This window comes from Myxine glutinosa, chromosome 12, assembly GCF_964187855.1.
Source record: "Myxine glutinosa chromosome 12, kmMyxGlut1.1, whole genome shotgun sequence".
In the NCBI taxonomy this organism is placed as follows: domain Eukaryota; kingdom Metazoa; phylum Chordata; class Myxini; order Myxiniformes; family Myxinidae; genus Myxine; species Myxine glutinosa.
In genome coordinates this window covers 36142972-36166982 of record NC_136272.1, presented here as the reverse complement: position 1 = coordinate 36166982, position 24011 = coordinate 36142972, and positions in this window count along the sequence as shown.

The window sequence follows — 24011 nt, the reverse complement described above, 5'->3', positions numbered from 1 at the left end:
CTTGAAGCCTGTGGATTTGGAGATATTTTCAGAACTTACATTGCTTTATTGTACAACAATATATTCAGTTTAGTTAAGGTGAACAATGAGCTTTGTTCTCCCATACAGGTTCAAAGGGGGGTAAGGCAAGGTTGCCCTGTCTCCGGCTTACTGTTCACCCTTGTAATGGAATCACTTCTCGTGTTACTAAGGAATAACGTTTCTGGAATGAGTATATCTCCTGATCATCCTCCAGTTGTCATATCAGCGTATGCTGATGATGTTGCAGTCATTGTTAAAAACAATAACGACATTGCAGCTCTGGCTAAGTGCCTACATTTGTTTGGTTTAGCTTCCTCATTGAAGTGCAACTGGGAAAAGAGCAAAGCGCTATGGGTTCCCTCTGTCAGGGACAGTGCATCTAGAATGGCACAAGGCCCGCCAATACACCTTCCTGCAAGTTTAAAGTGGGTGGATGAAGGTGTTCGCTATCTTGCAGTGTTCCTTGGATCCGCACAGTATGGCAAGAAAAACTGGGAAGGTGTTGCTGAACGCGTAAAAAAGAGATTGAGTAGATGGAGGAGAGCCCTGCCTCACCTTTCGTATAAGGGCCGAGTTTTGGTAGTCAAGAACCTCGTCGCCTCCTTCTAGTGGCACAGATTCATCTGCCTGCAACCACCAGAAGGCTTGGTGAAGGAAGTGCAAAGGCAACTGTTGGAGTTCTTTTGGGGAGGGCATCACTGGTTACGGCCAAGTGTTGTATGCCGTCCATTGGCCGAGAAGGCCAGAGTATGGTAGACGTCAGGAGCCGTATAATGGCCTTTCGGCTATGCTCTGTGCAAAAACTTTTGGTGAAAGAGCAATTACCAAACCATGTTTTGGCCACCCACATTTTGCGGCAAGCTGGCGGGCTGGGATATGGTCGCGAATGTTTCTTGGTCCTGCTTCAACAAGTTGACACATCTCCTCTTCCTGTTTTTTATCAGTGTGTTGAATGCTTGGCAGAACCTCACAGTGTGCCATCAAGAAGACAACTACGACATCCATATGTTTGCACAAGAGCCTTTGTTCTGCAATCGGCTTTTCCTAAACATACCCAAAAGCAGGGACCTCTGCCAGCATTTCATCATTGTCGGCATCACAAAAGTATGGCACCTCCGGCAAGTTTCAGGTTGCGGGTGGAAATCAGCTCGAGAAGTAGCCGAGCTAGCAGGAATTCGGTCCGAAAGAGTGACTGGAAAAGTGTTGAGAGAGGTGATACGAATAGGGGTACGGCTGAGAGTATGCTGGTCCCACGAGCTCGAACCATTGCACGATGAGTGGGTTTTTCCTGGGTTACTGGTACACTTCAAGTTGGAAGACTTACCCCCGGTTAGCATGGGGATAAGCCCCTTTCAAGAGACTAGCAGTAAAGAGCTATACAAGTCATGTGTCAAGTTACTGCTGGGGGATACACCGCTAAATGGAGTAATCCGGTGGAAGAGACTGTTGCCTGTGGGACCCCCCTCTGAACCTGTATGGAACTCCATGTATAGCAAGCTCGTAAGTAAAAGATCTGGTGATCTCCAATGGAGACCTGATCCACTGGATAGTCCCCTCCAATAAGTTAATCAACCATTTCTCTCCTACATCCACGTGTTGCCCATTCTGCATATGTCGTGAGGACGTGTTCCACACCTTCATTAATTGTGTGAGATTGGTTCCTTTGTTTCGGTGGTTTAATCTTGTGGCACACAGAATGAATGTTGTTTTCTCGTTGCGTTCATTTATTTTCGGCTTTAATGCCAAGTCAAGCAAGGAAAACATGTTAATGAGGTTTCTTGTCGCAACAGCCAAGCTGGCAATATAGCTCTCAAGAAGGGAGAAATTGAAAGGTAAACCTGTCAGGGAATGCAATGTAATGTTGTTTTTCAATGCCCTCGTGTCAGCAAGACTTAAACTAGAGTTTTGTTTCTATAAGGATGCAAACTATCTTGATGAATTCACCAATACTTGGTGTCATGAAGGGTTGTGTGAGGTTCGTGAGAACCAACTGGTAATATTTTTGTAGTTTTTTTTGTAGGTTGTATAAAGTTAATGGTTTATTTTGGCAAATTGTGTGCCGTGATACTTCTGTAACCTTTTCGTTTCATTGCTTTTTCATGTATTTATGGTTGGTGTAAAGATATAAATACATATTTTTTTTGTATTATTTTGATAATAAAAGGACTTCAAAAGTAAAAAAACTCTCTCTCTCTCTCCCCCCCTCTCCCTCTCTCCATAATACTGTGTTGTTACTGCCACTTCTCGTTTGTGTACAGGATTCTTATTGGACATATCAAGTGATCCGACATCCCCAATTTATCTCAGCATAATCCACACGAATTAATTATCAAGGCAATTGAAATCTTTGCAAAAATCTATAATACAGTAATACACATTCCTTTGATATTCCCATGGTCAAGCCAACAAATACACCCAAGTGCCTAGCCTCAAAGGGCCACAGTGCACGGTCATACCAATACAGACATCCTTGGCCACATGGCCTGCAAGTAAATAGTCCGCCATTTTGTGGCATAAAGAATGAAGTTTTTTTTTGGAATGCGTACAAATCGATACGTCCTATGTGTACCAGAGCATGTGCTGAATACAATGGAGGTGCTGACTGAAAAGCAAGTTTGTGTCACCACAAATGACACAAACGGCCACATTAAAATTCACTCAATAACAGTATAAAACTACAGAAAGTGGCAGAAATTTGTAATTTGTTCATGGTGCCGGGGATAACTTGCCTACACTTCAAGCAATACACCATGGGATCTATAAAGTGTACCAATAACCAGCACCGGCAGGCAGGTTCTCCTTACAAGCCGAGTTACTGAGATGGCTGCCATGGCAACAGAACTCAGCCAATCACCGCTGTGATCTAAACAGGTTGAGAGAATGTCATGACGAATCGATATCTGCAATATGAAGGATAAAAGTTCAACGGTTTTTGAAATATCGCGTACACAAAAGTACATGGACGGATGATGGTTCGGTTGGTCGGACAGAGCTCATTTTAATGTCCCCTGACTCCGACCATGTCGGAGAGGATGAGGAACAAAAATGGCGGGATGACAATCCTTTGTAAGGATAAATGCACCTGGCTTAGTCACATTACCATTGGGCACAACTAAAGTGTTTTTGACTAGATGAGCTTGAAGCTGAACAAAAACTATCATACTCCAAGGGCCTTTCTCCAAGGGCCTTTCACTCACTCACCGCAGGCAGGTTGGTGGTCTTTCCGTCTTCTACCGACTCCTCTCTGGCCTTGCCCCCCCAGCTCTCTCTGGGCTCTGTCCCCCAAATATTCCTACAGGTCGCACAAGATCTGCCTGCAACCCTCTTATGGTTAAACTGCCAAAATCAAGACTTTCTGCTCACCTTCACTCCTTCATTCCTCTTTTCTCCCGCCTCTGGAACAAACTCCCTCACTCTCTTCAATCCCACTCCACCCTCCAGGTCTTTAAAACAGCTGTTCACCACCATCTCTTATCCTCCCCCATCCAAAACCTTGATCTTTTCTACCCCTGCTAATTTCGGTCCCCTTGTGTTTTATACCTCTCCCCCCCCCCCCTCCCCCTTCCCATGCCTCCTCCTCCCCAAGCCATCTCCCTCCCACACTTCTCCCTGCTCTCAAATGTTGTGGTTGTGTGCTTCCCCTTCTCTCCCCATCTTGTCTTCCGCTCCCTCTTTTTGTATATTTTGTTTGTCTGGTTGGTTTGTTTGTGAAATAAATGTTAGCTCTTCCACGAGCCTCAATTCAGTATACAAAACAAAACAACAAAAAAAATAAAAAGAACATATGTCACCCACAGGGTGAACCGTATCTTGCCAAAATGTGAAAATTCCGTTTTTTCGTCATGACGTCATCAAATGACGTCATAGCGTCAAACTGTTTACAGATCTGGGAAGCACTCATCAAGGGCATTCATATGAGGTATTACTCGATATGGTACCTACGATTTCAAAATTTGACCTTGGGGTCAATAATTTTCGACCTCCAGCGCTAACCATGAAGGTCAAGGCCGATCGCCACCAAAAACTAATCAGCTGAGCGCCGGACCATATACTAGATTCCCATGAAGTTTGGAGACGATCCGATCAAAGTTACTCAAAAAATTAGTGTTTCGTCGACCTCCATGATTGACCACAAAGTGACCTTGACCTTTGACCTTGACCTTCAAAATTTTGTGTGCTGAAGGGTATCTCTATAGGACTCTGATATGCGAAGTTACAGGAGTTTCCAATAATAACTGTGGTCTACAGAGTGATCTAAACGTGAAAAAAAAAAGATTAACCACAAACAAAAAAACAAAAAAATGAACATATGTCACCCACAGGGTGAACCGTATCTTGCCATTTGACCTTGACCTTAATAATTTCGTATGGTGAATAGTATGTCTTCATGACCAACGCACATGAAATATTGAAAGATTTTGATGAGAACTGAGGAAATAATTTTTTCATGAAAATTCCGTTTTTTCGTCATGACGTCATCAAATGACGTCATAGCGTCAAACTGTTTACAGATCTGGGAAGCACTCATCAAGGGCATTCATATGAGGTATTACTCGATATGGTACCTACGATTTCAAAATTTGACCTTGGGGTCAATAATTTTCGACCTCCAGCGCTAACCATGAAGGTCAAGGCCGATCGCCACCAAAAACGAATCAGCTGAGCGCCGGACCATATACTAGATTCCCATGAAGTTTGGAGACGATCCGATCAAAGTTACTCAAAAAATTAGTGTTTCGTCGACCTCCATGATTGACCACAAAGTGACCTTGACCTTTGACCTTGACCTTCAAAATTTTGTGTGCTGAAGGGTATCTCTATAGGACTCTGATATGCGAAGTTACAGGAGTTTCCAATAATAACTGTGGTCTACAGAGTGATCTAAACGTGAAAAAAAATGATTAACCACAAACAAAAAAACAAAAAAACAAAAAAACAAACAAACAAACATATAAACATATGTCACCCACAGGGTGAACCGTATCTTGCCCCTGCATCTGTCTATTTTACCTTTTGGTCAAAATTGAATGACCTTCAAAATGACCTTGAAGGTCAAGGCCGATCGACACGAAAAACTAATCAGCTGAGCGCCATACCACACCCTATATACCCACCAAGTTTGGAGATCATAAGATCAAAGTTACTCAAAAAATAAGGGTTTCGTTGACCTCCATGATTGACCGCAAAGTGACCTTGACCTTTGACCTTGACCTTAATAATTTCGTATGGTGAATAGTATGTCTTCATGACCAACGCACATGAAATATTGAAAGATTTTGATGAGAACTGAGGAAATAATTTTTTCATGAAAATTCCGTTTTTTCGTCATGACGTCATCAAATGACGTCATAGCGTCAAACTGTTTACAGATCTGGGAAGCACTCATCAAGGGCATTCATATGAGGTATTACTCGATATGGTACCTACGATTTCAAAATTTGACCTTGGGGTCAATAATTTTCGACCTCCAGCGCTAACCATGAAGGTCAAGGCCGATCGCCACCAAAAACTAATCAGCTGAGCGCCGGACCATATACTAGATTCCCATGAAGTTTGGAGACGATCCGATCAAAGTTACTCAAAAAATTAGTGTTTCGTCGACCTCCATGATTGGCCGCAAAGTGACCTTGACCTTTGACCTTGACCTTCATAATTTTGTGTGCTAAAGGGTATCTCTAAAAGACTCTGATATGCGAACTTACAAGAGTTTCCAAAGGGAACTGTGCTCTACAGAGTGACCTAAACAATGCGAACTAAAGCAATACAATATACATGAAAAGTGCAGTTTTTTCGTCATAACGCCGTCAAATGACGTCACATTGTCAAACTAGTTATATGTTTGGAAAGCACTCAACAAGGGCTTCAATTTGAGGTACTACTCGATATGGTAACTGAAACTTGAAAATTTTACCTTTTGGTCAAAATTGAATGACCTTCAAAATGACCTTGAAGGTCAAGGCCGATCGACACCAAAAACTAATCAGCTGAGCGCCATACCACACCCTATATACCCACCAAGTTTGGAGATCATAAGATCAAAGTTACTCAAAAAATAAGGGTTTCGTTGACCTCCATGATTGACCGCAAAGTGACCTTGACCTTTGACCTTGACCTTCAAAATTTTGTGTGCTGAAGGGTATCTCTATAGGACTCTGATATGCGAAGTTACAGGAGTTTCCAATAATAACTGTGGTCTACAGAGTGATCTAAACGTGAAAAAAAAATGATTAACCACAAACAAAAAAATGAACATATGTCACCCACAGGGTGAACCGTATCTTGCCATTTGACCTTGACCTTAATAATTTCGTATGGTGAATAGTATGTCTTCATGACCAACGCACATGAAATATTGAAAGATTTTGATGAGAACTGAGGAAATAATTTTTTCATGAAAATTCCGTTTTTTCGTCATGACGTCATCAAATGACGTCATAGCGTCAAACTGTTTACAGATCTGGGAAGCACTCATCAAGGGCATTCATATGAGGTATTACTCGATATGGTACCTACGATTTCAAAATTTGACCTTGGGGTCAATAATTTTCGACCTCCAGCGCTAACCATGAAGGTCAAGGCCGATCGCCACCAAAAACTAATCAGCTGAGCGCCGGACCATATACTAGATACCCACCAAGTTTGGAGACGATCCGATCAAAGTTACTCAAAAAATAAGGGTTTCGTTGACCTCCATGATTGGCCGCAAAGTGACCTTGACCTTTGACCTTGACCTTCAAAATTTTGTGTGCTGAAGGGTATCTCTATAGGACTCTGATATGCGAAGTTACAGGAGTTTCCAATAATAACTGTGGTCTACAGAGTGATCTAAACGTGAAAAAAAAATGATTAACCACAAACAAAAAAACAAATAAACATATGTCACCCACAGGGTGAACCGTATCTTGCCAAGTGACCTTGACCTTTGACCTTGACCTTCATAATTTTGTGTGCTAAAGGGTATCTCTAAAAGACTCTGATATGCGAACTTACAAGAGTTTCCAAAGGGAACTGTGCTCTACAGAGTGACCTAAACAATGCGAACTAAAGCAATACAATATACATGAAAAGTGCAGTTTTTTCGTCATAACGCCGTCAAATGACGTCACATTGTCAAACTAGTTATATGTTTGGAAAGCACTCAACAAGGGCTTCAATTTGAGGTACTACTCGATATGGTAACTGAAACTTGAAAATTTTACCTTTTGGTCAAAATTGAATGACCTTCAAAATGACCTTGAAGGTCAAGGCCGATCGACACCAAAAACTAATCAGCTGAGCGCCATACCACACCCTATATACCCACCAAGTTTGGAGATCATAAGATCAAAGTTACTCAAAAAATAAGGGTTTCGTTGACCTCCATGATTGACCCAATTGAATGACCTTCAAAATGACCTTGAAGGTCAAGGCCGATCGCCACCAAAAACTAATCAGCTGAGCGCCGGACCATATACTAGATTCCCATGAAGTTTGGAGACGATCCGATCAAAGTTACTCAAAAAATAAGGGTTTCGTTGACCTCCATGATTGACCGCAAAGTGACCTTGACCTTTGACCTTGACCTTCAAAATTTTGTGTGCTGAAGGGTATCTCTATAGGACTCTGATATGCGAAGTTACAGGAGTTTCCAATAATAACTGTGGTCTACAGAGTGATCTAAACGTGAAAAAAAAATGATTAACCACAAACAAAAAAACAAACAAACAAACAAACATACAAGCTGACTGATACATCAAGCAAAAACTTCGTTTTGGCAAGATAAAAACAAAAAAATGAACATATGTCACCCACAGGGTGAACCGTATCTTGCCAAAATGTGAACATGAGTGACTTGCTTCAGGTCACACTGAGGTGAACTGAGGTGAACACTGAGGTGAATATTTGAAAATTTTCGATATATTTTCGACCTCAGCACTAACCATGAACGTCAAGGCCGTTCGCCACCAAAAACTGATCAGCTGTGCACTAGACCATATACTACAATATTGTAAAGTTTCGAGCTGATTCGACTAACAATACTCCAAACATAAGGGTTTAGTTGACCTCCATGATTGGCCGCAAAGTGACCTTGACCTTTGACCTTGACCTTCATAATTTTGTGTGCTAAAGGGTATCTCTAAAAGACTCTGATATGCGAACTTACAAGAGTTTCCAAAGGGAACTGTGCTCTACAGAGTGACCTAAACAATGCGAACTAAAGCAATACAATATACATGAAAAGTGCAGTTTTTTCGTCATAACGCCGTCAAATGACGTCACATTGTCAAACTAGTTATATGTTTGGAAAGCACTCAACAAGGGCTTCAATTTGAGGTACTACTCGATATGGTAACTGAAACTTGAAAATTTTACCTTTTGGTCAAAATTGAATGACCTTCAAAATGACCTTGAAGGTCAAGGCCGATCGACACCAAAAACTAATCAACTGAGCGCCATACCACACCCTATATACCCACCAAGTTTGGAGATCATAAGATCAAAGTTACTCAAAAAATAAGGGTTTCGTTGACCTCCATGATTGACCGCAAAGTGACCTTGACCTTTGACCTTGACCTTAATAATTTCGTATGGTGAATAGTATGTCTTCATGACCAACGCACATGAAATATTGAAAGATTTTGATGAGAACTGAGGAAATAATTTTTTCATGAAAATTCCGTTTTTTCGTCATGACGTCATCAAATGACGTCGTAGCGTCAAACTGTTTACAGATCTGGGAAGCACTCATCAAGGGCATTCATATGAGGTATTACTCGATATGGTACCTACGATTTCAAAATTTGACCTTGGGGTCAATAATTTTCGACCTCCAGCGCTAACCATGAAGGTCAAGGCCGATCGCCACCAAAAAATAATCAGCTGAGCGCCGGACCATATACTAGATTCCCCTGAAGTTTGGAGACGATCCGATCAAAGTTACTCAAAAAATAAGGATTTCAACATTTGACCTTGGGGTCAATAATTTTCGACCTCCAGCGCTAACCATGAAGGTCAAGGCCGATCGCCACCAAAAACTAATCAGCTGAGCGCCGGACCATATACTAGATTCCCATGAAGTTTGGAGACGATCCGATCAAAGTTACTCAAAAAATAAGGGTTTCGTCGACCTCCATGATTGACCACAAAGTGACCTTGACCTTTGACCTTGACCTTCAAAATTTTGTGTGCTGAAGGGTATCTCTATAGGACTCTGATATGCGAAGTTACATGCGAAGATATGCGAAGATATGGTATCTACGATTTCAACATTTGACCTTGGGGTCAATAATTTTCGACCTCCAGCGCTAACCATGAAGGTCAAGGCCGATCGCCACCAAAAACTAATCAGCTGAGCGCCGGACCATATACTAGATTCCCATGAAGTTTGGAGACGATCCGATCAAAGTTACTCAAAAAATAAGGGTTTCAACATTTGACCTTGGGGTCAATAATTTTCGACCTCCAGCGCTAACCATGAAGGTCAAGGCCGATCGCCACCAAAAACTAATCAGCTGAGCGCCGGACATATACTAGATTCCCATGAAGTTTGGAGACGATCCGATCAAAGTTACTCAAAAAATAAGGGTTTCGTCGAACTCCATGATTGACCACAAAGTGACCTTGACCGTTGACCTTGACCTTCAAAATTTTGTGTGCTGAACGGTATCTCTATAGGACTCTGATATGCGAAGTTACAGGAGTTTCCAATAATAACTGTGGTCTACAGAGTGATCTAAACGTGAAAAAAAATGATTAACCACAAACAAAAAAACAAAAAAACAAACAAAAAAACAAACATACAAGCTGACTAATACATCTTGCAAAAACTTCGTTTTGGCAAGATAACAAAAAACATATGTCACCCACAGGGTGAACCGTATCTTGCCAAAATGTGAAAATTCCGTTTTTTCGTCATGACGTCATCAAATGACGTCATAGCGTCAAACTGTTTACAGATCTGGGAAGCACTCATCAAGGGCATTCATATGAGGTATTACTCGATATGGTACCTACGATTTCAAAATTTGACCTTGGGGTCAATAATTTTCGACCTCCAGCGCTAACCATGAAGGTCAAGGCCGATCGCCACCAAAAACTAATCAGCTGAGCGCCGGACCATATACTAGATTCCCATGAAGTTTGGAGACGATCCGATCAAAGTTACTCAAAAAATAAGGGTTTCGTTGACCTCCATGATTGACCGCAAAGTGACCTTGACCTTTGACCTTGACCTTCAAAATTTTGTGTGCTGAAGGGTATCTCTATAGGACTCTGATATGCGAAGTTACAGGAGTTTCCAATAATAACTGTGGTCTACAGAGTGATCTAAACGTGAAAAAAAAATGATTAACCACAAACAAAAAAACAAAAAAACAAAAAAACAAAAAAACAAACAAACAAACATACAAGCTGACTAATACATCTTGCAAAAACTTCGTTTTGGCAAGATAAAAAAACATATTGTTGCGGATATGAGGATTGCATTTTTTTGATTGTGTGTATTGTAGTGGTAAATTGTTGTGTAACATTGGTTGGATATGGCCCCTCCTGCCTCCAGAGTTGTGTAAAGGTAAAAAGGGCGTCTCGGTAGTTATTCCATGAAACACCACATTGAAGGACACGATAAAACCCTTGTTCAGTAGCTTATATCTTATTATGTGTTTTAGAGTAAGGCCTTGTCTGCCATTAGAATAACTAGGGCATGCCCGTACTATATATATATCTAAAATTATATCCCCCCCCTCTATTTACATGAAATGGTTTGGTCCAAAGCGAACGGCTTGCGAGTACGGTGACAATCCCCCCCCCCCCCCTCTATTTACATGAAATGGTTTGGTCCAAAGCGAACGGCTTGCGAGTACGGTGACAATCCCCCCCCTCTATTTACATGAAATGGTTTGGTCCAAAGCGAACGGCTTGCGAGTACGGTGACAATCCCCCCCCTCTATTTACATGAAATGGTTTGGTCCAAAGCTAACGGCTTGCGGAGTTTGGTAAAGAAATCGCCATCGCGTGCACAAATGCGCAGGAAAGCAAATGAATCGCAATTTAGTTTTAATTAGTTTTAAAACATAGTTTAACGCCCGAGCGAGTTTAACGCAATCGCAAATCGCATCGCAAAGCGAAAGAATCGCAAATTAGTTTTAATTAGTTTTAAAACATAGTTTAACGCCAACATAGCGCCAACATAGTTTGCCGACGGGAAATAAATGAATACGCTCTCAAATGTGCCGTCCGAGGCAGAGTCTGTTCGCCACGTTCGGCACACGTGATAGCTCGCTGCTCTCTGATTGGTTGAATCGTTTTTTGGACATAGCTCGGTAACTACTTCTCCGATTAATATGAAACCTTGAAAAGGCACATCCTCGGGTCCCCAGCAATATACCTGGCAAGTTTAAAGTATATCGGACCCGTGGTTGTCGAGAAACAGCGGTCACAGACAAACATACAAACATACAAACATACACACAGAGATTACTGGAATTATAGATAGATACTCCATTGCACCGAATCAATTAAGAATAGCTCCCCTTCAATCATTCCATTTCCCAGCCAAACTCTCCATCTGTGGGTAAAACATTTCACAAGCGTGGGATGCACGCCCTCTCATTTCGCTGCGATAGTGAATATGTGCTCCGTGCTCTGTTTGAACAGGAGGGGCGGGGTCGCCAGGGAGAGGCAAGCCCAGGGCGCGCCACGAAGGGCGGGGCTGTTCAGCCCCATGCCCAAATAAGGAAACAAGCCCGTGGCTCGCCACGAGGGGCGTGCCGTCGGTGCCATGCCCAAATAAGGAGACAAGCCCGTGGGATTACCATACAAGGTCACGAAACAGAGCACGGGGGGAGGGCGGTACCGAAACCGGGAGGGCGTGTCAGACCCGCGCTGAAGGTTTGAACAGAAGGGTGCGACGATCGCTGAAAAAAGCTACACCAGAGATACGGCAGATGAGTCCAGGTGCGTAAGAGGGTCGGCAGTCCACCGGGAGAGAGTTCAGAGTAGCACCGGAGTTGCGTGAGAGATACGAAAAGCCTTTGACAAAGAGCTGCTTCAACCAGCCCCGTTTCAACCCGCCGAGTGACCCTGCCGGCGTGCGCTGTAAAGCCGAATACAAGGAGCTGCCGGCGTGCGCTGTAAAGCTGAATACAAGGAGCTGCCGGCTCCTCGCCTCCCGCCCGGAGTGGACCTGCTCGCTGTGCCCTGTGATCCCACCTGCTCATCCCTCCAAACGATTCCTACCCTTCCATCCATTTGCGTATGTGAGTTTGTTCTGTTCGTGCTGTCCTGGGTAGTAAACTAAGTCAGTATAAGCTAGTAATTTGCACTGTGTTACCTGCATTTTCATGTCCGCTGTAAATACCCGTGACTGCTCTTTTTGCTTATGTGTGTGTAAATAATAATAAACCCCGTTACTCTTCTGTACGTCTTCTTCTTCCTCTTTGCATTCGTCGTCTTAGTCTTTTCCCGATTGAATAGCGGTGGCGCGATACGGCCAACGTCTGGGTGAATCGGGTGAGTCGGGGAACAACTGTTCGGCCGCGGTGCCTTCGCTCGGCAAACAACATCCTTATCCGCGGACCGTAACAATTGGTGTCAGGTGTGTCGGATCGGACCCGAAGCACGCTTAACATGCTCAAAATTACGAGCTGCTGGAAATTTGTGTTTTAAAGAAAAACCCGAATTTTGAAATCGCGCCATGGCTGGTCAAGGCGACGGGATGCCGGTGGGAGAGATAGACGGGGTGGAATCGACCCAGGACCTCGGGGAAATGTATGTGGAGGAAGGAGAGGAGGAGAACATTGGCAATGTGGTTGAGGGGGTATCAGGTGCACAAAATGGTGCGCTCGCGCATGTGGTTGAAGAGTCCCAAAATAGCGGCGCCGCGGAGGGCGAGCCCGCGGTGGCGGCTGGGGACGCTGGGCAAACCGGGGTTGACCTCGGATTATTCTTGACCCAACTGAATGCAAAAATGGATAGGATGGGGAGCCAAATGGGGGCAATGAGGGACGAAGCGAGGGCTCAGAGTGAGCAATTGGGGGTAATGAGGGACGAAGCAAGGGGTACCGGTGAGGGATTAGACAATAAATTTGAGGGGTTAGACAACGGGATAAAAGAGGTAAAGAATGGGTTAACGGGGGTGGAAAATAGAATGGCTGCCCAGGAGAATCAGATAGAGGGGGTGAAAAATGGGTTAATGGGGTTAGAAAATAGGATGGAAGACAAATTGCGGGAGATAGGGGAGCAATCCGCCCGAGAAATTAAACAAATGGGAGAGCAGATAGAGGAGGTAAAAATCGGGGTAGAAACCAAACTGGATGCTCAGAGGGATGAATTGGGACAGATGAGGGCGGCATCTACAAAAGAGAGGGAGGAGATGAAGGAGGAGATACGACGAGGTGTAAGTGAGGAGGTCTCGGGGGTACGCGAGGAGGTAAAGCGAGGCGAAAAGCATATGGAGAAAGAGGTGAGAAATGGGACGGCAAAGCTACAAGGGGGGCATAGAGGACCTGACGGAGGAGGTGGAAAAGCTGACGGAGGGACAAAAAGAACTAACGGAGCAGGTTCAAAGGAACACTGCGGTACTAGGAGGGTTAAAAGCGACACAAAACGACATTAAAAATGACTTGATAGCGACACAGAGGCAATGTCAGATGGTACGTGAGGGACTGACAACGAGGTTGGACGAGGTGACAGAAGTAATGGAGACAAAGGACCGAGAGGTGAGGACGCACATAGAGACGGTCAAAATAGCCTTAGAGGACGAACTTGAGGAGACACACCGGGAAATAAAAGAGGTGAAGCAAAAATTAGAGGAAGTGGAGGAAGAGGTGAGTGAAATTAAGAAGAGACAGACAGAAACTAAAAGAGAAATACAGGAGGAGGTGATGGAATATGTACAAGGTCGGTGCTCAACTCATAATGGTGTGCTCACTAACCAAATAAAGAGTTTGCAGGTGGTGAAGGAGGTGCGGAGACGAGGTGCCAAGGTGAGTGGCGATATACGTGGAAATGTACATGATGTGAGGAAAGCTTCAGTCGGCTTGGGGGTTGATTTGGATCCGGGTGTTCGTGAGAGGCCGTTGGTGAAGTGTGCGACAGGTACGGTGTGCGAAGGAGGAGGTGTGCGAGAATGTCCGACTGGGGTGTGTGAGGAAAAAGTGCGCGCCGAGGAGTGAGTGTGCTGTCGAGAGTGAGTTGGTCGAAGCGCGTGTGCGAGGGGGCACATGGAAGCGCGGTGTGGTGAGTGTTACAGAGGATGTAACGAGAGAATGCACGCCTGTGGTGAGTGTTACGGAGGAAGTAACGGGAGAGTGTGCGCAAGAGGATGCGCGAGAAAGGTGTGTAACGGACGGGTGCATGAGGAAAGAGTGCGCTGTCAAAAGAAAGGAAGAATGCACACCTGTGGTGAGTGTTACAGAGGGTGTAACGGGAGAGTGTGCGCAAGAGGATGCGCGAGAAAGGTGTGTAACAGACGGGTGCATGGGGAAAGAGCATGCTGTCAAGAGTAAGGGAGAATGCACGCCTGTGGTGAGTGTTACAGAGGATGTAACGGGAGAGTGTGCGCAAGAAAGGTGTGTAACAGACAGGTGCGTGAGGAAAGAGTGCGCTGTCGAGAGTAAGGGTGAGTGCGCTGTCAAGAGTGGTGGTGAAAGTAGTGAGAGTGACACGGAGCGTGAGTTGGTTGTGACAGGTGAGAGAGGAAGTACACCTGGAATGGAAGGAAGCACACCTGGAATGGTAGAGCGTGTGTGGGAATGCACACTTGAGTTGGTAGTGAGGCACGTGGTTGGGTGTGCGAGTGAGAGCACACCTGTGATTGTCACAGAGGAGGTGACCGAGGAGGGGGCGCGAAGAGGTGTGTTGGTGAGGTGTGCGAACGACGAATGTGTGCCAAGGTGTTCGGTGGTCAGGTGTGTGACCAAGTCTGTGAGCGGAATGAGTGTACCTGGGTGTGAAAGAAAAGGTGCAATGACGAGGAGCATGGGAACAGCTGGATGTATGAGCAAGGAACGGGCTGCGGGGTGTAAGCATGCAGGTGAGGCATCGACGGTAACCGGGTTAGCGGTTAGAACGACATTTAGCCGAATCGGGCCCTCGGTGCGCATCGGGCAGCTTCGCGTGCCGCGAGGCCCAGCGGGGATCCGAACCACGGCGGTTTCGAAAGAACCGCCGTACGCGATCCACGCTGGGCATCGCTTTGAACGGCCGCGTCCGTGCTCCACTAGGTGGAGCGGGCAGCCCGATAGGAAGGGTCGTCATGGCGACCCCTTTTTGTTGAGACGTTCCGGCAGGTCGAGATCGGGCCATTGGATGCCTCCGTGCCGAGGAGGTGCGTGGGATCTCGGCCCGGGTAAGCCCCCGTCCCTGCACCGAATGCGGGACGTATCCAGCCGCTGGCACAAACAACCCGCATTCATTGCTCGGCCGTGCGAAGCCGGGCTGTAGGAGTGAATTGGCGCACCGAGAGGCATTAGTAAGTAGACTGTAATGATGAGGATAGTGGTCTGGACCCGAAATTAGAAAAACAAAATTTGATGATTGGCAAAGGATTGGCAGAGTGATGATTGGTAATGGTACAGTGATTGGCAGTAATTGGAAAAATTTTGATCTGTGGAAATTGGACGAGCAAAATTTATAGTAAGAGATGCCCCATGTGATGGGATGGCCAATCCACCATCCCTCACAGCGGGGCAAAGGAGCACTAGTCTTATGGGGTTTATGGCAGTGAAAACTAGCCCGGGTGGGTTAGGATATATCGTGTGTAGGGATCTAGAGAGATGACCTTAGGTAACGTTAAGATTAGTTAGTGACAATGATACCTGTAGTGGGGACGCAGGTAGATTAGTGTGGATGATAATGACGAGGGAGCGCAATAGTTTAAAGGGGCGACTGGGAAGCGCAAGTTTCAGAGGGGAGTAGTTAGATGAGATGATGCCGTGTGTTTGAGAATTGGAAGTGTATGGTGAACAGGTGTGATTGAACAGGTGTGATTGCACAGGTGTGCAACTGAACAGGTGTATGGAGCAGTGTATGAGGGAGTAGTGGTGATTGCGTGTGGTGTTGACCAAATGGTCCAGGAAGGAAGGAGGGTGCAGGTGGCACCAGGTGTGAGTGCACAGGTGTGCACCAACAGGTGTATGGAGAATGGTTGTGTGGAATAAATGGTATGGAATATATGGAGTATTGGAATGGATGGTCGTGGAGTGAGTATGGTGGAAATTGTGGAGTGGAGTGGATGGTGCGAAGGTGTGAATGGGGGAAGAGTGGACCCCCATCACGAATACCCGGGGCGGGTAGTGTAAGTGTTAGGTAGAGGGTATAGGTAAATTGTGGTTGGATATTGGCATCTGTGTTGCGGGTGAAAGAATGGTATTTGGATGGGTGCATTAGTGTTGTGGAAATGGCTGGGCGTGTAGCCTGTTAGTGTGTGTAGTTGGTTTGGGCACTCCAACACTGTGAGGATGTCGGCCAGGTGAGGCCGCAGGTGGGCTCTGGGAGCCGGTAGAGTTGTTGTGGATGGGGCCCGAGGATCCGGAGGACGGACCCGGGTAGCCCAGTGCCAGAGGGCACCGAGTGGGGTGACAGAGCCAGGAGGGCCCTTCCCCAGTTAGTTAGGTTAGGGTGAGGAGCTAGGTAAGCTCGGGTGGCAACTGCAGTGGTGGAGGTGTGCAGGTGGGTAGACCGGCTGGGAGAGCTACACGACCCAGCCCAGAAATTGTGCAAGGGCACCGGGAGATGAATCGGGGGAGTGAGACCCCAAATTGAGAAGCACCACAGTTTGGTCAATGGGAATTGGTTTTTAAAACCCATAGTGTAAGTTGGCCAATGGATTGGCAGGGAAAGACCCTGGTTAGTGTAAAGAGTATTAAAGTCATTTAGAGAATAGTTAGGATTGAAGTCTCCTCGCACCATCTACATGCACTCACCTGAGGTAAAGATGGTACTCCACACCATGCCAGGTTGTTTTTATTATATTTGATGCAAATGTTTTGGATTGTGAGACGCATCATGACGTGGGTGTGACATTGTGCTTGATGTTCCATCTCTTCCTCCTTATGAGGATTGATGATGAATTGGTGATGGCAAATTTTGGCTCGAGGGATTGTGGTGACGAATTTGGTATAAGGGAAATATGGGGAAGACGTGACAGTAGCGACGAATTTGTAAAGGTGTAGATTTTGTACATATGGGGTAAGGGCAAGGGTAGTGTAGGTGACAGGGGGGGTGACGTACCGTAGGGACGAGCTTTCTCACTTCGCCCTCCGTACGCATTTCACCTTGCATTGCCTTATTGATGTGTACCCTTGTGACCTTACCCCTCGCTCATCTGTCTTCCCCCTTTTGTCTCCCACATGACCTGTGCGCCATTGGGCGCCGAGGGGAGCGTGCGTGAGTCCTCCATTGTGCGCCCGGAACTCCCAGAACCAGCTGTCTGCATCGATGCACCACATTATGGACCACATGTCTGTGGCCGAGCACCACTGATGGACCCCATGGGTTGGGGCATGGCCCCTCTGCTGGAACCGGCCATGAGGGCCCGAAATCTTGCTGGCGGACCTTGGCCACAGGGCACCGATGCCCCACAGGTGAACCATACACTAGTCGGCCTGGTGGGCCATAAATAAATAAAAGGGACACGTTGGGTGCATGTTTTAATACAAATAGGCCGCCACCAAAGGAAAAAGACAACATCTGGAAGAAATAATAATAGCCAGCAGAGGGAGCCGAAGAGCAAGAGACCACCTGCAGGGTTAGGGGTTGTTTGGTTATTTTTATTATTGAACACTGATGAACTGTGGTGACTGCACCGATTGGTGCTTGAGGGTGTGTTGGTGCGTTTTGGGTGCTTTCATGGTGCATTGATGCAGAGCAGACTGTCTCCCCCCCCAGAAAGAACAATCACAGGTCCTGGGTTGCGTTTTGTAAATAAAGTAGCGTCAATTGTAAATAATGCTCCCCACCGTCAGTGTGTAGTTTGAAGACCATTCCGCAATTCGGTTAACTGTGGGCGTGAGTCTGTTAGACAGGGTGCAATGGAGCAGCGGGACATATTTATCTATGTTTTAAAACTGTCGCACTCAGGGTCAGGTTAAAAGTAGAGGGAACTACACCTACGTGTCACACTAAATTAAAGTTATAGGCCCGGGCCGTGCCTAAGAGGAGGAGGATGCAGTGTTGCGGATATGAGGATTGCATTTTTTTGATTGTGTGTATTGTAGTGGTAAATTGTTGTGTAACATTGGTTGGATATGGCCCCTCCTGCCTCCAGAGTTGTGTAAAGGTAAAAAGGGCGTCTCAGTAGTTATTCCATGAAACACCACATTGAAGGACACGATAAAACCCTTGTTCAGTAGCTTATATCTTATTATGTGTTTTAGAGTAAGGCCTTGTCTTCCATTAGAATAATACTCCATTGCACCGAATCAATTAAGAATAGCTCCCCTTCAATCATTCCATTTCCCAGCCAAACTCTCCATCTGTGGGTAAAGCAGTTCACAAGCGTGGGATGCACGCCCTCTCATTTCGCTGCGATAGTGAATATGTGCTCCGTGCTCTGTTTGAACAGGAGGGGCGGGGTCGCCAGGGAGAGGCAAGCCCAGGGCGCGCCACGAAGGGCGGGGCTGTTCAGCCCCATGCCCAAATAAGGAAACAAGCCCGTGGCTCGCCACGAGGGGCGTGCCGTCGGTGCCATGCCCAAATAAGGAGACAAGCCCGTGGGATTACCATACAAGGTCACGAAACAGAGCACGGGGGGAGGGCGGTACCGAAACCGGGGAGGGCGTGTCAGACCCGCGCTGAAGGTTTGAACAGAAGGGTGTGACGATCGCTGAAAAAAGCTACACCAGAGATACGGCAGATGAGTCCAGGTGCATAAGAGGGTCGGCAGTCCACCGGGAGAGAGTTCAGAGTAGCACCGGAGTTGCGTGAGAGATATGAAAAGCCTTTGACAAAGAGCCGTTTCAACCAGCCCCGTTTCAACCCGCCGAGTGACCCTGCCGGTGTGCGCTGTAAAGCCGAATACAAGGAGCTGCCGGCGTGCGCTGTAAAGCCGAATACAAGGAGCTGCCGGCGTGCGCTGTAAAGCCGAATACAAGGAGCTGCCGGCTCCTCGCCTCCCGCCCGGAGTGGACCTGCTCGCTGTGCCCTGTGATCCCACCTGCTCATCCCTCCAAACGATTCCTACCCTTCCATCCATTTGCGTACATGAGTTTGTTCTGTTCGTGCTGTCCTGGGTAGTAAACTAAGTCAGTATAAGCTAGTAATTTGCACTGTGTTACCTGCTTTTTCATGTCCGCTGTAAATACCCGTGACTGCTCTTTTTGCTTATGTGTGTGTAAATAATAATAAACCCCGTTACTCTTCTGTACATCTTCTTCTTCCTCTTTGCATTTGTCGTCTTAGTCTTTTCCCGAATGAATAGCGGTGGCTCGATACGGCCAACGTCTGGGTGAATCGGGTGAGTCGGGGAACAACTGTTCGGCCGTGGTGCCTTCGCTCGGCAAACAACATCCTTATCCGCGGACCGTAACAATATTTATAATCCATTGACAGTATGTCTAAATACTCAAGGTCGAATGCTTCTTTGAAAAGATAAATGAAAACATCTTCATGAATTACATTTTCAAATTCACGTTTTTGATAATAATGTTCATATGTACATGCCCAATGGAAAGGTGTGATTCAGCTCCAGCTATAATCCTGGCCATTGATGATTCATTGAATTGTTCCAAACTGAACAACCATCATGTGGCGAAATATGATGTAATGTCTCGAGCTGAGTGAAGAGATGATTCGAGCAAAAGGACAACCTTGAGGGAGCTTATATAAACTGTGTCCATGCGGTGCGCGATTGGGTGGCATAATGTATCCCAGCACTGTAGACTACTGAGATTAACAGGTGCGTAATTGCTTGCTTGCAAGGAACTAGAAAGAGTTGTATGCCTTAATTGCCTTCTTTATGGAACTAATAATCTGCATTCTTGTGTTGTAGGAATGGGTAGAGAAATAGTTCAATAAAGCCTCATTTCTTGCGAGGATTCTGAGTTTGATTCCACAACACATCACAAGTGTAAGGTAGTAATGTAACAAGGCACAGAGGTCCAATAAATTATATTTAACGCAAAGGAAGCTCACACGTGCTGCCCGTACTCTGCTCAACGTTGGCATAGCATGGTTTTTTGTGTATCCGGATTAGTGGTACGGTTGATCACACACTGAAGGAAAACAGGTGGAAAACACCTGCAGCTCTTGAGCACAGTGATAAGGTTCTGAAAAAAACCTCATCCCCAGCTCTGGATGTGGAATTCCCAACAAGGAGTCAGGTCCTTGAGCTAGGCCTGAACTTGATTTCCAGTGTTTTAAGAAAAATTCTGAAAGCAAAACAAACTAGAACCGCACTCGGGAGAGCACATACTTTAAAATTCTAGTATCTGGATCTGGATCTTCACCAAAATCGAATCAATTCATCTTTGCCACACACCCAACCTGTGCACCAAATTTCGTGTGAATCCGTCCATATATTTTTGAGATTTGAACTGAACGCCTTCAGAGTTAAAGCTTGCTCGGCTAATCTGTTTCCTGGTAAAGATTTTAATTTCCAGGAACATGACAATATATATATAGAAGGCAGTCAACCCTCTGCTATCGCGACTTCAGCTATCGCGTTTCTCTGCTATCGCGGCTACCTAAAAATCTGCACAAACACACGACTATCGCGCCCCAAATACGGGCTATAGCGCACCGGAAATGGTGGAAAAAATTCAAACAGTCCGGGTGCTACATCATCACCGAGCATGGGGTGATTCACGTGCTGATTGGTTGTGGCGTCAGGACGTCAGGGGCGCTGTGATTGGCCGCCCAGCGCCATTCAAGTGCGCGTCGCCTCAGAGTGAAGTAATAGCAGTGTCCAAACATTTTTTTTGATATAACAATGGCCGATATACCCCGACCCCGTCCTCCCACCATTGGCCAGTGTAATGCGGCGGCACCCGCAAGGGGAATCAAGAAGAGGAAGAACTTAACTTACGCTCAGAAATTCGAAATTGTGCAGTTGATAGACAATGGTGAAACAAAGCGAAGTGTTGGAAAGAAATTTGGGATAAATGAGTCAACAGTGCGAGGTATTTACCAAACCGTGACCATGTCAAGGCCCATATGAATCTTGCCTCATCAGAAGCAGGTGCCCAAGCTATGCGAAGCCGTAATCAATTGCTCCTCAAGACAGAACAATTACTAGGAAGATATCTGGAGAGGCAAGCAAAGCGAAACTTGGCGATTGATACTCGTGAAATTATGGACACTGCCAAGGACATTTATGCTGCTGTGGCTCGTAAGATGGGTGTGCAACAACCTCCAGTCTTTCTTACATCCAAAGGGTGGGTGGATAAGTTCATGTCCCGTCATAAAGTGAAAAGTGTTAAGATATCTGGCGAGGCGGCAAGTGGGGACAAGTCTGCAGCCCGTGAGTACCCTGAATCTCCAAAAAATATTATCGATGAAGGCCAGTACACTTCCGATCAAATTTTTAATATAGACGAAACCAATTCCTATTGGAAAACAATCCCTCGGCGAACATTTATCACGACCAAGTCAGCCAAAGTTCGTGGACGGAAGGCCATAAAGGAGCGTTTCACCCTGCTGTTCGCTATGAATGCGTCAGGAACATGCCGCCTTAAACCCACAGTTGTGCATCGAGCTAAAAGACCCAGGGCCTACAAAGGATGCAACATGAACAAATTAAATGTGCACTGGTTGACATCAAAGAAGGGGTATATGTCGGCCAAACTTTCCCAGGACTGGCTCAGGGAGACATTCATTCCCGAGGTTGAGGATTTTGTAAGTCCCAAAACATAAGGTTAAACATTCTCCTGCTCCTCGACAATGCCCCTGGACATTCGCCACTTCTAAGGGCCGAGCATCCTAATGTGAAGGTCGAGTTTTTGCCACCAAACACGACTTCCTTGATCCAGCCCATCGATCAGGAGGTCATATCAGTTGTGAAGGCGTCCCATTCCACACAGCAATTTAGGAAGATGCGGCAGGCAACTAAAGACACCGCCTTCATCCAGCAATTGCGAGACAGTGAGGATGAGGATGAGGACATGGTTCAATGGGATACTGAGGCAGAACAAAAAGTGATTCGGTATTGGAAAAACTACAATGTGAAACAGGCTATCGACTTAATGGAAGACTGCTGGAACAATGTTACCCTGACCACTATCAATCATGCCTGGCGTAACATTTTGGAAGGTCTGCCTGAGGACCGCCAGGTGGCTGTGCCAGGTACGCTACAGACTGTTGAGGCAGAAATAGAGGCAGCGTCGGAAGAGGCACACCAAATCCCTGGAGCTGGTTTTGCTGAGACAACTGGTGAGGACATCCGAGAAATAATACCCCCCTTCGAGCTCGAGTTCGAGTTAGGTTTGGCGCTGCTGCAGTTACTGTGGACGAAATAATTGAAGAAGATGATGTGGCACAAGAAGAGGACAGTTCAGGAGAGGATGAGGAAGGTGTAAATGTGAGGCGTGAGGGATTATCCATGGCCGACATCAAGAAGATGATAGACTTGGGTTGCCAGCTATGCCACCTCCTTGAACAAGATTTAATAATCAACAGCGAAGCAAGGTGCTCTTTTATTATTAAGGCACTGGCAGGTTATGAGGAGCAGTATCACGCGTTTGGCACATGTGTTAGTTTGGCGCATGTGTTGGTTTGGCGCATGTGTTGGTTTGGCACATGTGTTGGTTTGGCGAATGTGTTGGTTTGGCACATGTGTTGGTTTGGCACATGTGTTAGTTTGGCAAAGTGTTGGTTTGGTGCCTGTGTTAGTTTGGCGCATGTGTTCGTTTGGCGCATGTGTTAGTTTGGCACATGTGTTGGTTTGGCACATGTGTTAGTTTGGCAAAGTGTTGGTTTGGTGCCTGTGTTAGTTTGGCGCATGTGTTCGTTTGGCGCATGTGTTAGTTTGACGAATGTGTTGGTTTGGCACATGTGTTCGTTTGGCGAATGTGTTGATTTGGCGCTTGTGTTAGTTTGGCGGATGTGTTCGTTTGGCGAATGTGTTGGTTTGGCACATGTGTTCATTTGGCGAATGTGTTGGTTTGGCGCTTGTGTTAGTTTGGCGGATGTGTTGGTTTGGCGCATGTGTTAGTTTGGCGAGTGTGTTGGTTTGGCACATGTGTTGGTTTGGCGCATGTGTTGGTTTCGCACATGTCTTGGTTTGGCGCATGTGTTAATTTGGCGAATGTTTTGGCGAATGTTTGCCACACCACGTCAACTCCGTCCGCCAACGCCAGATCACCGAATTCTTACGGCGTCGCAACGAGGCACAGCCCTCTGTCTTTGACGAGCCCTCTGACGCTGAGGGCTTCTTTGGTGCTGCAGCTGACGCAATCCTGGACGAGTTACAGGCATGTCGGGGTGGTCAATAAGACTCCACCCAAGCCTCAGAACCTACCCAACCACCTGAGCCCCTCATCGTCCCCAAAAAGGTAAATAAAATGGTAAAAAAAAAGTACTTTTTTACCATTTTATTTTTATTTACATATTGCGATTCTTGTTTTAATGTTTCTTTCTATGTTAATGTTTCTTTATATGGTAGAAAAACTTGGTAAAAAATTGGCAAAAATAGGTTAAATGTGTGGTCAACTTGGGGGTCCTGGCACCAATTAGAATTGTTGCCATAAGTTATTCAGTTCGGCTATCGCGATTTCGGCTAAAGCACGCCGATAGCGGTACCAATTAGGCGCGATAGCCGAGGGTTGAGTATATATATATATATATATATATATATATATATATATGTCAGGTCATAGATTTGTTATTGCTTAATGTTATCTTATAGACGTCGGTCGAATAATATGTTATGATTTAAATGTTGTTTAAAAAAGCTATTTCAGAAGTGAATAAAGGGTTTTCCGCTTCGCTTTAGTAAAATGAGAAGGTACTCGCTTCGGTCGTGCTGGACAAATGGTTTTTGTATACGTGTTTCGAGGCTAGATAAGTCCGGTCGT